Source organism: Ochlerotatus camptorhynchus, unplaced genomic scaffold, assembly GCF_037179485.1.
Source record: "Ochlerotatus camptorhynchus isolate MF236.1 unplaced genomic scaffold, CSIRO-AGI_Acam_v1.1 ptg000310l, whole genome shotgun sequence".
Classification (NCBI taxonomy): domain Eukaryota; kingdom Metazoa; phylum Arthropoda; class Insecta; order Diptera; family Culicidae; genus Ochlerotatus; species Ochlerotatus camptorhynchus.
Genome location: NW_027040798.1, coordinates 780436 through 797235, shown reverse-complemented (window position 1 = coordinate 797235; position 16800 = coordinate 780436). Strand labels below are relative to the sequence as shown.

Genomic DNA, 16800 nt, shown 5'->3' with positions numbered 1-16800 from the left:
ACAAGTTTTACGAGCTTAGATTTAGAGTGCGGTGGATGGAAATTTATTTGCTGCCTGAGAGGCACGTGAAATTTGGTTTCGAGTCCGTATGACTGGTTTTATTGATGTAATTGAAATAACTCTCCTAAATGGCGTGGTATGTCTGCGAGTTTAGGGAATTTATGTCATTTGAATGAAGTACTTTCGACAAAATTTTAAAGAATAAAGTGATTTTATTTAAATTTAAAATTTTCCCGTATTCAAGTGGATGTTCAACTCAATTATTATACAACTAATAATTATTTTTGAAATTTTAAATCTGCGCTGCGGTTTCTCATAATTGAAAATCTATCAATTACGACTTTTCAGTTAATAATTGAAAATCCTCTTAATCATTCAAATTACTCTAACAGTCAGACATCCAGGTATATGATTGAAACTTATCGTCTTAATTGAAAGAAGGTTATCATGTAGTTTCTGTCCGATTTGTCTTGAAATCGTAGTCCGGATCATTACGTCCCGACTCTTCTTTCTTCTTTCCTTTATTTAACATCGGTCTCCGTTCCAAAATCTAGTGCCAATCACCGACGAACATCAATTGCCATCCACTGACGACCAGTTTTTACTCAGTAAGGTTGATGTACGTGACAATACAATACGCGTCATAATTATGGACTCGCAAAGTATTGCAGCTCTCATTTGAATATTGCATCACTTTGAAAATGTGTCAAAGTGTTTGTAATTACTTCAGTAAGCGCTGAATCACCTCAAAAGTGTTTTGAATCACTTCGGAAAGTATTTAATCACTTTAGAAAAGTTTGGAATCATATGAACAAAGATCAAATTTACTTCGGAAAGTATTAAATCACTTGAAAATATCACAGAATCGTTTCATAAAAGGTCGGCAGTACTTTGAAAAGTACTGAATCATCTAATAAAGTACTGCAAACTTCAGTGTTCACTCGGCTGTTGACATAAGCAGGCCACTCTCGATGTGTGTCACGTGATCGTCTGTTTATTCGCAGCAACCATTGTGTGGTTCTACTCATTGTTCTTTATCTGCAGTTCTTTAGTTGTCGACTTTGGAAAGCAACCATTTCGTGATGAGTGTGTGAGTGATGACCACGTTTTGCGACCATTGCTGCAATGGAAGTGCTCTGCCCCTCGTTGGCGATATTGTCATACAATGAAACCACTGGAAGCGGATCCCATTCTGATGGAGGAGGCTTATTGGATAGCGGAAGATAAAGTGTTTATTGTGTTGTACCTTTTGACTATAATTTTAAGATGTTTTGTATAGTAAACAAGAATACTCCGCTCTTAAAAGTTAATTCGGTTAAGCCTTATAAAGTAAATCAATAAGCAAAAATAACGCTTGCAACGCTCGAAATTATTTAAGAAAGTACTGAATCTCGGGACGGATATGGACTCACATCTAGGTGAGTAAGAGAGGTGACACAGTCGGAAGAAGTGTTAGTTTGTTTACTTAAATGAAGCGCCCATTTTGTTATGGCAAGTTTTGCTATAAGAAATGCTCCTCGTGTATATTAGCGAAATTCACATCAAAGATAGATTAATTGCGTAGGAAATCAGTTTGGCACGGCATTTTTGACCAGCATACACCTTCCGGTCGTATGAAACAGGTCAAAAACTGTCCAAATCCGCAGATAAAAAATTTTGTTTTGAATTTCTGTATGGCAAAATAGTGAACTTTTCGTGAACATTAACGGCAAAGAACTCACCAACACTGGGAGACCGTGAGTTCCTGTCCACCTGTCATTTCCCATCTCGGACTCACATAACCATTGACCGAAGGACTTCGAGGGACTCGAACACGCTCCTATAACAACGACCGAAGCTGCCAAACCCAGTACGCCACCAGGTAATACCTCTTCTCCCTCTGTTGGGTCATCTCTGCCATGGGTGGGTGGAACGTCTACACCTGCCCTTGGTGGGTCCCTGTCTCATTCAGCATACAACATCAATCTGTCAGCTGGCTCCAACCATCACGATGGATCGAACACCTACGATATAGATCTGCCCGTCGACCAGAGTGGTAGTCACCGTCGCGATGACACTAGCTCCACAATCACGACACGCTGGTATCCCACTCCTACACTGCCCAAGCATCATCCTGTAGGGGAACATTAACGGGTTCCTGAACCACATTGGTGATCTAGAGCACCTTTGCCACGACGATCCCCCTCATCGCACTCCAGGAAACTAACAAAGCGACAACCGACCAAATGAACCCATCTCTAGGCAGTAAGTATACGTGGACAGCAAAACGGGGAAACAACTTCCGGCACTCCGTGGTCATCGGGGTTTTGAAGACGATACCTTTCCAGGTTGTCGATATGGACTCCGAGCTTCCCACACTTGGTGTCCAGCTGGCGACACCGGCGAACATCTCCGTCGCATGCACATACCTGCATGCTTGGCATACACAGTTTTGCTCACGAACTGCTCATTTGCTAATAACTTTGTACAGAGTTGACGAAACATAGTTCTGTTTGAAGTAGTCGATAGAATAGAGTTTCAGCTTCTTAGAGATACGTAAAAATCAGGAAATTTTAATTCAAGTAATACACTGTATTTGATTTTGCGTTGCAAAAATGAAGTGAGAAATGCTCGCTGCACATCTCGGACTTTAAGTGTAAAAATTCATAGGTGTTGATTCAAATGATAATATTTACCTACTATTTGCATGTCTACAGTAAACTACGATCCTAATCTATCAACTACTTTAAAGAACACTACATTTCAATTACTGAGTGAAAATTTATTAACAAATGAGCAGTTGGTGTGTAAAACTGTGCATGCCAAGCATGCATACCTGCCATGCGGACGGCTGCCAAACCTGCACGATCAACTTAGCGAAGCCATAGCTAAACTAACGGAACCGCGCATCCTGGTTGGGGATCTGAACGGGCACCACCCAAGCTGGGGCTGCCCCCGCTCCGACCCTCGAGGTGTTACCCTGGTCGATATTTTCGAGAAGGAAGACATGGTGATTCTGAATGACGGTGTACCCAAGTACTTTAACGGGCGGCACACTTCTGCCATCGACGTTTCTGCTGTCAGCCACTGCTTTGCTGGCAAAACTCAGTGGAGCGCAACACGGATCTCTATGGCAGTGACCACTACCCCATCAAAGTTCAACTTTCGACCGCCACCCTCCCGATGGCAACACGGAAGCCCCGATGGCGATATGAACAAGCGGACTGAGATAGCTATGGCGAAGCCTTGCAGTCCTTGTAACTACAGCGTAATCCGAATAGCATTGAAGTCTTTTCAAAAGTGTTATTTGTGGTCTAGTATACGAAGCGGCAACACCTACCATCCCAAAGGCCAGCAGCGTTTCGGGGCGAAAAGCACTACGCTGGTGGAATGAAGATCCGAGGAAAGCCGTTAAAGTCCGGCGTAAAGCACTTCGCCGTGTAAAGCTCCTTCCTATCGGACATCCCGACCGCGAGGACACTCTCCGTCACTACCGTGAGTTACACAATCAATGCCGGCAAGAAATCCGTGTCGCCAAACGAACCAGTTGGATGAACTTCCTGGAAGGAATGAATTCATCACAGTCTTCGGCCGACTTATGGAGGCATGTCAACGCCCTCATCCATCGCAAGTTTCACTGCTTCTGCTGACGCTGGGAACTCGGACATCAACCAGGCATTCTCCTGGAAGGAATTGCAGCAACGGAAAGTCAGCGGGTCCCGACGAAATCGGGTACCCTCTACTCAAGGGGTTACCAGCGCCAGACCAGCTACGGATGTTGGAGCTTTTTAACAACCTCTGGCTCACCAACTCGTATTCAGCGTCGTGGAAGAAGAGCTTAGTCATTCCCATCCCAAAAGCCAATGAAAAACCCCGTGAAGTTAGCAAGTTCCAGCCAATAGCCTTGACATGCTGTATGGCCAAGGTCCTGGAGCGAATGGTCAACAGGAGGCTAAAGCATTTCCTTGAAGCCGAAAGCCTGCTAGACCATCGACAGCACGCCTTCCGTCAAGGGTACGGAACGCCAACTTATTTCGCAACATTAGGGGAGGTCCTCAAGAGTGCCTACGATAGCAGTGTGCATACCGAGATCGTCTCGCTGGATATATCGAAGGCCTTCAACAGGACATGGACGCCCCTCGTCGTAGAGCAGCTTGTCAACTGGGGGCTGTGTGGACCCATGGTCCACTTCATCAAACATTTCCTGACCGATCGTTCTTTCAGAGTCACATTTGGCAACACGACGTTGTCAGTTGTCGCCGTTACCCTCTTACGTGGCCATGAACGGAGTTTTCGGAGGACTTCCGGAAAATGTCTACATTTTCGTGTATGCTGACGATGTACTTATCGTAACTACCGGCCCAACAGCAGCACGTAACAAGATCAAGGCCCAGGCAGCAGTCTCCGGTGTAGCCAGGTGGGCCAACGCGGTAGGTTTCCAGCTTTCGGCCACCAAAAGCGTGTGTCCATCCCGGCACTGTGTCAGCGAGCCACCTATCAAAGTTCAAAGCCAGCCTAGTGCCGTCATCGATAGTCGCCTACTGTACGGCCTTGAGATGACGTGCATCACCACCGAAAAGCTCGTGCAGATACTAGCACCAACTTTCAACACCTACGTTCGGATTGTCTCCGGTTTTCTTCCTTCAACGTCCGCCGATGCCGCATGCATCGAAGCGGGTATTCTGCCCTTTCGCCATCGTATAACCGCAGCAATTGCAACGAAAGCCGCTGCGTTTACAGCAATGGATAGGCCGATAGGTCCGGATTTTTTCGTGTTCAACCTTTATTCAGGAATATTCTTAGAAATGGATTAGGGGGGTTCAGGAATTTTGGTGATGTTCTAAGGCTGTGAACCATTTGCCGAGTTAAACTTAACTCATGGTTAAAAGTGACATTTCGAAAGTTATTTTCTATGTTCGAAAATCCCCGTGGTGTCGATCGACCGGTTTTCGAGCCACGGTTGTTAAAATTTAACTTCTTGTCTGACAGAAATAACCATGTTCGGATAGCAGGGTTCATCGATAACTTTCCATCTGTCAAATTTTAACCATAGTTAAAAAAAAACATTCGCCAAATGGTTCAGAGCCTAAGTAATATTACTAGAGCTTGGATAAAATTTGTATCTTGAAAGAAGTTCAGGAAACTTCATAGAGCATACATGCATACATTTATTTGTACAACATCACATTTAAGCTAAGACATAATCAACAATAGTACGCCACAATACTCGGTTTGCGGCTGCCACTCTCCATCCTCGGTCATGCCTAATGCTCGCTTGATCACGCTCTACCTGGTCCGCCCATCGTGCTCTCTGCGCTCTACGCCTTCTTGTGCCAACCGGATCAGTAGCGAACACCAATTTTGCAGGGTTGTAGTCCGGCATTCTTGCAACATGCCCTGCCCATCGCATCCTTCCTGCTTTGGCCACCTTCGGGATGCTGGGTTCGCCGTAGAGTGCATTCTTCGCCGCCATTCACCGTTCTCCTGCACACCACCGAAGATCGTCCTTAGCACACGTCACTCGAAAACTCCGAGTGCATTCAGGTCCTCCTCGAACATAGTCCATGTCTCGTGTCCATAGAGGACCACCGGTCTTATTAGCGTTCTGTACATGGTACATTTGATGCGGGGGTGAATCTTTTTTGACCGTAGTTTCTTCTGGAGCCCGTAGTAGGCACGACTTCCACTGATGATGCGCCTTCGTATTTCACGACTCACATTGTTGTCAGCCGTCATTAAAGATCCAAGGTAAACGAATTCCTCCACTACCTCGAAAGTATCCCCGTCTATCGTGACATTACTTCCTAGCCGAATCCTGTCATGTTCGGTTCCGCCTACTAGCATGTACTTTGTTTTTAACGCACTCACCACCAGTCCGACCTTTGATGCTTCGCGTTTCAGGCGGGTGTATAGTTCTGCCACCGTTCCAAATGTTCTTGCCATAATGTCCATGTCGTCTGCAAAGCACACAAATTGACCAGATTTCGTGAAAGTCGTACCCCGGCTGTTGAGCCCGGCTCGTCGCATTACTCCTTCTAGAGCGATGTTGAAGAGTAGGCATGAGAGTCCGTCACCTTGTCGCAGTCCCCGGCGAGATTCGAATGAACTGGATAGTTCACCCGAAACCCTTACACAGTTTTGCACACCGTTCATCGTTGCTTTGATCAGTCTGATCAGATTCCCAGGAAAGCCGTTCTCGTCCATGATTTTCCATAGCTCTGTGCGGTCGATACTGACGTATGCCGCCTTAAAGTCGATGAAAAAATGATGCGTTTTGACCTGGTATTCACTGCATTTCTGGAGGATTTGCCGTACGGTGAAGATCTGGTCCGTTTTCGATCGGCCGTCGATGAAGCCGGCTTGATAACTTCCCACGAACTCGGTGATCGCTCTGAAGTTCTCACATTCCAAATGGTCGCCTTTCTTGTGAATGGGGTAGATTACCCCCTCCTTCCACTCCTCCGGTAGCTGTTCTGTTTCCCAGATCCTGACTATCATCCGGTGCAGGCAGGTGACCAACTTTTCTGGGCCTATCTTGATGAGTTCGGCTGCGATACCATCCTTACCAGCTGGGTCAGTTGCGTCCTCTACTGCACTGACGTAGTCGTATCCTCCATTGCGCTGGTCTCCCGTGCCTACGTTCTCCACGCCATTCAGGTGCGCATCGAAGTGCTGCTTCCACCTTTCAATCACCTCACGTCCGTCCGTCAAGAGGCTCCCGTCCTTATCCTTGCACGTTTCGGCTCGCGGCACGAAGCCGTTGCGTGATGCGTTGAGCTTCTGGTAGAACTTCCGTGTTTCTTGGGAACGGCACAGCAGTTCCATTTCCTCGCACTCCGCTTCTTCCAGGCGGCGTTTTTTCTCCCGAAAGATGCGGGTCTGCTGTTTCCGCTTCTGTTTATACCGTTCCACGTTCTGTCGGGTTCCATGCTGCAGCATTACCGCCCGCGCTGCGTTCTTCTCCTCCAAAATCGCTCTGCACTCCTCGTCGAACCATTCATTCCGTCGACTTCTTTCCACGTACCCGATGGTGCTCTCGGCTGCGTCGGTGATGACTGCTTTTACTGTACTCCAGCAGTCCTCTAGAGGGGGCACATCGAGCTCGCCCTCCTCTGGCAACGCTGACTCGAGATTCTGCGCGTATGCTAAGACGACATCCGGTTGCTTCAGTCGCTCTAGGTTGTACCGTGGCGGGCGTCGGTACCGTACATTGTTGATGACGGAAAGTTTTGGGCGCAGTTTGACCATCACCAGGTAGTGGTCAGAGTCGAACTTCATAGAAGTTGACCATATTTTCTACAGCTAAAGCGAATTTTGTAGTTGTATAGGGATGCTAGATGGCAGATTGTTCAGGGAGCATTCAAAAGATCTCCAGATATATGAAGATTTCAGTAAAATACTCTTGATATTTTACGAAGACTTCAGGTTGATCAAGTAGGGGAAATGGATGTAATGTCGGCCTAAATGCTCCTAATTTGGGCCCATCCATAAATTCAGCAATCTACTAAATTTTCAATAGCGCCCAAAAATATCCATTAGTACCGTCCCCATGACGCATTCATCTAGATAAAATTGATGCATAGCAGATTTTTAGCGATGGACCCAATCTTAGATCCATGAGCCAACATTAGAGCCATTTCCTCTATTATTCTAAAAATCTCACACTGTTCCAAAATAGCAATTAAGTCTTTCAAATATTCACCAGTTTAAAAACGCATTGCTTATCGATAGCTCTCTTCGTATTTTCACAGGGGTTCAACAACATCTCCGATTAATTTAAACGATTATGCAAATCGTAAAGCATTCATTATTGCTAATTCCGCACAGTGCGAACAACAGTACGAGTGAGAGGAGGGAATGGGGGGGAATGAAAGGATATTGCACTTTTCCGCGATCCGGGTGGAAACAATTCAATAATTTCCTGTGATATTTCAACAAAATGGAAGCTGGCCGGAGAGAGAAGGAGGTGAGAGGACAACGACCGGTCGCTGCTGCTGTGATGGCGAGGAAACACAAACAACACGCCAATCTGTGCAAGATTTATGAGGTTTCGAGTGGACTTGGTGACTTCTGCTAGTGCTGCTGCTCCGGGCGCTGCTGCAGCTGTTGAAGAGCAGCGCAGTGGTTGATTGTAGTGTTGTCCCGTTGTGTGCCTTAAAGTGATTTGCAGAATTGAGCTGAAGGTAGGAAAATGTTCATTTGATAGCGTAGTTGAATACGAGGCTGCGTGGAAAAGTTTTAAGGTAGTAGAACATAACAGTAGGCATGCAGTGAACCATCGTTTGTCGAATTGAAGCACGGTAATTCGCTATTATTAAGTAGATATTTCAGCACTACTTTGTCTCAGTGTTGTGCAAATCAGCCAAAATGAATATAGAAAAATCACTGCAGTAGATTATTTGTCTTACTCGTTTTGCCGCTTGAATCCAAAATGAGTTTTAGTAGGCCGCCAAAGTAAGCCAAAGTAGGCCGAAGTGACGTAATCAGAATCGTTGAAGTAAATAGTTCAGAAGGGAACATTTTTTTCACAGTTCTCCGGTTTTCGACTTGCCTCACGGAATTTGAATTCATCCTGGTTTTGGCACATGGTGGTAACCTCGGAACTCAAGCAGCTCTGAGAAATTGCATTTGATGTTGTAGAGGATCCTGATAGCTTCGTGTTCCTGCAGCATCGAACATCCAACACAAGCTTGAGCATTGGAGCCGGTCCCTTCGGGGTGTTTTTTTACGTTACCCGATGGAGACAAAATGGAAACAGGGGTGTGAAGCCGTTTCTTCGACAGAAATTTACTGTGGCTTAAAAAATCATCACTACGGATTCCACATTCGAGGGCAAGAGGTAACAATCCGTTAGCTTTTCAAGCCGACTACGAAGCCTCCGAAAAACGTGTAACAGCCAGTGCTGATAAAAATCCTTTCTTCTACACTCAATTTAGCTGAAAATGAAGAAAACCTTAACAGATAGACTAACTACCTGCATGAATTTGATTTTTGATATAAACAAATTCCCTTGATCTAGGCAACCTCTGAGTATCAAAAATAACATTTGTTTTTCTTCATTCGTGGCTGGATTCTCATTATCGCCTCTGTGTTGTAAATATTGATATTCGTCTTCATCTTGGTCGGGATGATATTGAGGATCAAATGCAAAATGATTATTTTCATTTTAAACAAATATAGCGCTGAAGAACGTGGGTTTTAGACATAAGTCGACGGCAAATTATTGCCTCAAACTGAACTGATGATAATATCGATGATTTAGGCAGTGTGGTCGACAATATTCAAAATAATCATTTTGCCCAAAATGTCGTTGATTATTTTGCTTTTGAGGATCACTTCTGATTTTGACAATTTTGGGTTTGATAATCGAGCACTAGTGAATATCAAAAAACGCGTATTCGTTGATGTATAATAAACTCATTTGTTCATTTCGCTCGTTTCGTAACTACGAAGATGTTCAAAACAAACGCAATTCATCGACACTGGGTTGAAGCGATACTCCTTGCATGTGATGGTAAATGATAAAAACAGACACTGGTAACAGCAAGTTTGCAATGATATAACTTAGCCATTTCTTGATGAATTTCCAAAATTGTGGTAAATCTAGAATTCCTAAGCTCTGTAGATTATTTTAATTGCAGAAAGATTGAAAATAGGGTCGCCTACTTTTTTTCAAATGTGAAAAGAGTCGTACACGTTTTTTTTTAAAGATGTGTTTTTGGATTTTGCAAGTGGATGAAGATCCATAATTTAGATTAATGGGCACACATGTTCATAATTAGCCAAAATACAGTCATGGAATGGAATATAACGGAACGGCCCTCGAAAGATCCGGAACATCCGTAAATGTGGTCTATCCATAAACTTGATCCTAGAACTCCACGGTTTTTTTTTAGAAAACATTAGGAACTGTGAAATAAGAAAGAATCCCAGACAACCAGAAGTCGTATAACAATGTACAGACAGTATCGTAAATTGCTACAGTACACGCTAACTTGAAAGTACCCATTAAATGAGTATCTTGTACTCATTTTTAGAGCTGGTTCAAAAAATGAGCATTTTCGTAATATTGAAAAATGGGTACTTTTTCCCCTTTTTTGAAAACATGTTCTGGAATAAAAATGAGTAAAAAATATGCATTACTGATTCAGTGTGAAAGTGACGCCATTTAAAAAAAAAAAAACGCAGAAGACAGCGCACCGCGGAACTGCAAATCGGTAGAATCTGACGATTGGAATTGTAATTTTTAAGTCCGAGATACTCTGCCGGTATGGAATCCCTAAAAGAACAGCTGAATCCGGAGGAATACGAGAAATTGGAAGGTAAGAATAGTTTTCATTTATTTTTTTATTTTTTTTCTGCAATTCATCCGATATTTGACAGGATTATCTTGTCCTGTTTCCGGATGCACTGTGTTTGTTTCAGGTTATCTGGACGAGTTAAAAAACCATGTAAAAAATCATAAATTATACACGAGCAAAAAGAATCATGTTCCATTACGGTGCTCGTGTGGCTCGATACAGCTATCATTTAAAGCTTTGAGGGCCCACATCCTGTTGTGTCACCCCCAGAAAGCTGAACAAGATAAGGACCATTCGCCGGATTTTGAGCCGATGGAAGTAGAGCAAGTGCAGGAGGAGGATATGATGGAAGAGTTTCTCATAACAAATCCCTTCTATTACGGCAGCAAGCCGACAAAAGCAGAGCTTAGGGAACTTGCATCGGCAGCTGTCTCTAAATTGCGTTGCGATTTAGCATTGACCGAAACCAAGATCAAATATTTCATGGATTTTTGCTATGAAATGTTGTCGAACTATCAACAGTTTTCAGTGGGAGTTGTTGCAGATTTTCTTGTCTCTAACGATATGCAGAGAGATAAGGGTGGTAAAACACTCATTAACGATTTAGAAGTAAACAATATTTTTGAAGATGTTATAAGTCCAGATATCAATATTTCCTACCTGTCTGGTAAAATTGCACAAAGCGTTCCTAAGCCAATGGAAATCGAATTAGGAGTACAAAAAATTAATAAAAGAATACGATACCGCGCAGGGAAGGATCGACGACAGAAGTTACACTCAGTGACCAAGGTATCAACCGTCAAGGATATGATGCACTACATACCGGTCAAGGACACCTTGGCTTTGATCTTCAGTAATGCTGAAGCAAGAGAGATGATACTGCAGGAAGAACGATGTGATGGAAGCATACGTGGTTTCAAGGATGGGACCCTTTTCACAACAACGGAATTTTGTAGAATCCATCCCTACGGACTTGGCTAGTCGATTCACATTGACAATGTGGAGTACTGCAATCCCTTGGGCTCACGCAGAGGGAAGCATAAGCTTACCATTATAACGTTTAAAATTCAAAACTTTGACTCAAAAATTAATTCAGGACTTGACAGAGTTTACGTTGCATTGATGGTTCCTTCAAAGTGTGTGAAAAAGTACGGATACGAAAAAATCCTTCAACCATTGTTGCAGGATTTGATGGCACTGCAGTCTGAAACCGGAGTTATAATTAAGAATGTTGGAAATGAAAATGTCACTCTTCGAGCCACTTTGGTGCATGTGCTTGGGGATACGGCCGCATTCCACGAATTGTTTGAATTGATGCCACCTCAGTCTTCAGTATATTGCAGAGCTTGTTATATAACAAGGAGTTCTATGCATGCTGGACATTTCGGTGTACATTTTCCTTTGCGCACTCAGGAAAGTGTGAATAACGACCTGTTAGCATTAAAAAATGGCACAACAACTCCAGCTAGGTGTGGCATCATTAAAGCTCCTGTCTTGCATTGCTTGAAATACTTTCATTTCACGGAAAATCTAACCTTTGATCCAATGCACGATATACTAGAGGGAGTAGTTAGCATGGTTCTTAAGAAGACTTTGAATTGTTTTGTAAATATTAAGAAACTTATATCCGATAATGATTTGAATAATCGAATTCAAAATTTTGATTATGGGGTTGCAGAAGCGAAAGATAAGCCAAGTGGAAATTTTACTTCTAAAACGCTCAAAACAAAAGGAAATTCATTAAGTCAGTCTGCATCACAATGTTACTCCTGCGAGCGTTCAATTTCATTTTTTCAGATTTTATTGATAACGATTTTGTTGAAATAGTTTCATACTTGCTGAAAATCACTTTTTACGCATTCTCGAATACTCTAACTAATGACATGATAAATGATTTAGAAATAACCATCAAACAGTTTTATCAAAGCTTCAAGTTGTGTTTTCCAGCTGTAAACCCTATAAACAAAATCCACCATTTGAGTCAATACCCTGCACTTATCAGACGAAGCGGCCCTATTGTAAACATGTCGTGCTTACAATTTGAGGAAAGTATAAGGAATTAAAATCTCTAACTAAGACATGCTGTAATTTTCGGAACTTGACCTTCAGTCTTGCTAAAAGGATTAACTTGAAGCAAACTACATCTATTATCAATCATAACTATTGCGTCGATCAATTATCGGTTAAATCAGCTTCAGTAACTCAGAAAGCATCGCTCGAATGTGCACTTCTCGTATTTGATCTGCCCAACAATGTCGAGAGCATCAACTGTATGTCCATAAACGGTGTTACTATTCGAGCTGGGATTGTTGTAAAATACGAAACATGTAATGGGCAAAACTATGGCATACTAAACGCTATTATAAGAAAAAACAATAATTACATTTGTATTATAAAAGTTTTGAAAGTACTTAAGCTGTGTAACTCTTTGCTTAGTTACAAAATAGAAATAACTAACCAAAGCATTCGAACTTCAGTTAACAACATTTTTACTAAGAAGTCTTACAGTTTGTGGCGTTTGCATAGTTCGAATGAGGATTATCAGTACATAAGCTTGAAGTATAATGATTGAGTAGTTTAAGAATGCATACGAAACAGACCCTGTAAATAATAGCTAGCAATACAGAAAACCCAGCCCAAAACAGAAGGCATGCAATAGAAGAAAAGAAATTAAATATATGTATGTATATATATAAATATGTAAACGTGATTTATTTCATTCAACATGATGTAATTGCAAGAAGTGTACGTACAACCAAGACCTAAAATGTTCGTGGTTAAATTTAAATAATTGTTAAAAACAATCTCCCACACTCTAAATAAGGGAAGTAAACTAGATACATACTAAGTTTTTGACAATCATTGACATAAGCTATAGGATATTGTCCACCTCCAAAATACTACGCCATGTAAAATCGTTCCTTATCCGTATCAGTGAACCATGAACAGCATCCGGAGATTTTTTTGTAGGTTCCCAATAGCAACTCCAATTATTTTCGATCGTACAGCTGGCAGTCTCCAATTGTCGCACGGTATTACGTAAATAGGAACTTCACAAAGATTCACTTGTTACGTGGTACTACCTCATAGACCTAAAACCATATGGGAAAGACTAATTCTGCATTCGGGTAGTTAATATTTTATCTTCACCTACCTGAAGTTCACTTAACATTACTAGCTGCTTTTATTCATTTCGGAAATCCAAAAATATCTGGTATTGCCTCTGTCGGATTCAGCTGCACGAAACATGCTCGAAGGAATTGAAGTGAAAATAACACGAGCGTGTACTCGCGTAATACGAATTGCCTGCGGTTTTAACATTGGCTGATCCCAAGATCGGTTCGATTATTGCTAGCAGCAGGCATTCATCTAGATGATATTAGAACTATAGTAAATACTATCAAAATAAATTGTGAGCAAGAAATACTTACATAACCGAGATACGCTGCATTAATTCAGCTGGTGGGTTTTTTTTATTATGCATGCAATTTTTTGCACATACTTCTATAAGAGGTCAATGTACGCTGGCTTTGTTGATTTGATTTTGTATGGGATTTTGACATTGACCTTGTTTACAAAATTTATATGGAGGGAGATCATGATGCTGGTGATGCTGGTTCACTCGTGTGTTATCCCGTGCAGTGACAAAGCTGTCTAGAGTACTTTACACGGGCAGACAAATTCATAAAAATATTTAATTTTCAATCGCAAAAATCTGTTAAAACAGAAACATGTATTTTGAGCCGTCTAGAGTTTTTTTTTATAAGCTCGTATGTAACGGTTTGACACATTCGCAAAAAAGAGTTATACACTAGATGTTCTGACGTTCACCGCAATACTTTTAACTGAAAGTCCGCTAACATCAACAATTTTCAGTTACCGGATACTTAAAGGAAATGTCCCATGCATGAATTCAGTAATAGGTCAAATTTTCATCAGCAACCATATCCATTAGTACCGTCCCGATGACGCGTTCATCAAGATAAAATTGATAAATATGAGATCTTTAGCGAATGGCCCAATCTTAGGTCCACAGTTAGGGTACTGTCAAATTGGTGCATTTCAAAATGCCCTAATTGTTGTGTATGTGCATGTTTTATGTTTGATATTTTTTTTAATAATGAACCCGCAATATAAAGCTCATTAACATTTTCATTTACTTTGTAGATCACAAATTTACCAACGATTCTTTGAAATACCTCACTGAAAGCGATCTTAAGGACATTGGAATCGTTGAGAAAGGACCTCTGCTATTGATCCTGAGCATAGTGCACAAACTCAAACAAGCGCAAGCAGACTCGGTTGAAGTTATTGAAACATGTTCACCCCAAGCCGGACCATCTCGTGGAGCACCAGGATTTGAATCAGAACCTACAACCGTAAGTATTTATTATCCGTATGCATTTCGGGTGAAAATTTAATTGAATTTATTTATGAACATCGTTTTAGATACGACAATCCCTGGATTGAAATGCCAAATTTAGAAGCATTCTGTATTCCAAGCTGGATGCCGGAATTGTACCCATCCATAAAGAACTGCTCTTCATGGTACGCATCCTTTGTGACAGCATGGTGTCGAAACTACTAAATGAGAAAATGTTAGTTATTTTTAACGACTTTGAAATCCCATCAACTTAAAGCTTGAATGATTTTTTCATATTTTAGTTATCCTGCAACCGAAGAGAAGAAATCGTTGGCCAAAAAAATTATTGAAACGTTTCCTGACTGACATCCACGAAGTTGACAGAAAGTTCACCAGAGTATGTAAGTACTTCCGATAGGTTTTCCTAAAACATATATGAGTGCTTGTAACGAAAATGACGACACCTCACCCATTTGCCAGGTTTTGTACTCGATTATTATGTTATTATTATAATGACAGATAATCTATTCTCCAAATTTGATGTGTCGTATCTCTCTTTATAGGTACTCCATAAAAAATAAGTATGGATAGTTTGTTGAAATTTTTTGAACCCTTTTCCCCTTTCAGTCGTACTTTTTCTGGAGGAATGCTGGCAAAGGACCAAATCACGAGCATTCAGGTTTGATCCATTCACATCTACGCAATGCTGCTTCAAAACATTTGAGATCGACAGACAGGAAATTTACACATAAGAAAAAAGCTGAGAAGGTTACAAGCGTTTCAACCGGAATAATAGAGCTTGCTGAAAAATGTGCAAACAAGGATGGGGTATCCGCCAATTTTAAAGCTATCATGAGAGGCATGGAAGAAACACACTCCCTATACGTTATGATGTTGCAAAATAGAAGGTCGTTTTCAAGCATCCTACAAACATTTCCACACTTCAGGTCATTTCATGGAGTATTGGCAAGTTTTATTTTATGATTGTTATTTGACAATTTTATTCTATTTTAGTATTTAACAGATTCAAAAAACTTACGAGCGCATCACACCCAACTACGACAAAAACAGCATCCTGGCTAAGATTTTTCGAGAGGGTTAATGGTTGAACAAGGCATATTTTCAGGAATTCAGGATGGTAAGCACATATTGTTTTTTGATAATTATGGATCCACCGCCAGACTACGATGTTGTTGACAAAATCTACAATTTTACAGAAATTAGCACACATGCCTTGTAGATGTCTCACCTACGCTGCCCATAAAAGCATAACTGTCCCATACGAATAGGAAATCAATCACCTCTGCATTAGATAATCTTCGAGGATGCCTTCGGATTATGCAAGCTCTGAGCCGACGAGGTTTGAAACAACAAGAAAGAGAGCATGATAAGGATCTAACGATCGAACACAAGATTGCTTCAGATTTGGTCCGTTTTGTACCGGTAATTTCAATGCATTTCTTAAAAAAAAAAATCAATCTATTTTTTAAACTATTTTTGCACTTCTAGGATACAGAATCTTCCCTGGCTGAGCAACTTGCAAGATACGTTGCTTGTAATGTTGAGCAAGGTGCATCTGTAGCACCACACATCATCTCTCAAGGCGATGAGTATTTCATTTACATTCTGGGAGAACTCATACACTGCGGAGACAGCTCAGCACAAGTGCTTGATGTTTTTTTTAAATGCTTTTCAGTATTCAATGTGTCGGTTTCACCACAATTACAAAAAATTAAAGATTTCGTTGACATTGTTAGCTTCAAAACTATGAAACATAGCACAAGACAATCGGTTAACCGATTGACTGCTATGTTTCTGGAATCTTTTAAAGCTGACAATGCAAACTGAATTTTATTTTGTTGATTTGATTTTTATTATTAACTAAATAAACAATGTTTTATCATCCTAATAAATAAATTGATATGTTTGATGATTTTAAGATAAGCTTTGTTTGATTATTTTAAGTTGAACTTTGGCGTATTTATTATTGATGGTAACGAGCCCTATAGAGATTTTTGTCTCAAAAAATGGGTACTTTTTATCCACTACCGAAAAACATGACGAGTAAAAAATACTCATTTTATGAAGTACTCGTCAAATACTCATTAATGAGTATAGTTCGTTTTACTCATTTCATGAGTTAAGCCACTTTTCTTC

General features: G+C 41.3%; 1 pseudogene; it reads left to right on the top strand.

Moving 5' to 3' along the window:
• The first annotated feature begins 10249 nt into the window (after window positions 1-10249).
• LOC135707410 (uncharacterized) lies at window positions 10250-16493 on the top strand (annotated as a pseudogene).
• The last annotated feature ends 307 nt before the right edge of the window (window positions 16494-16800 follow it).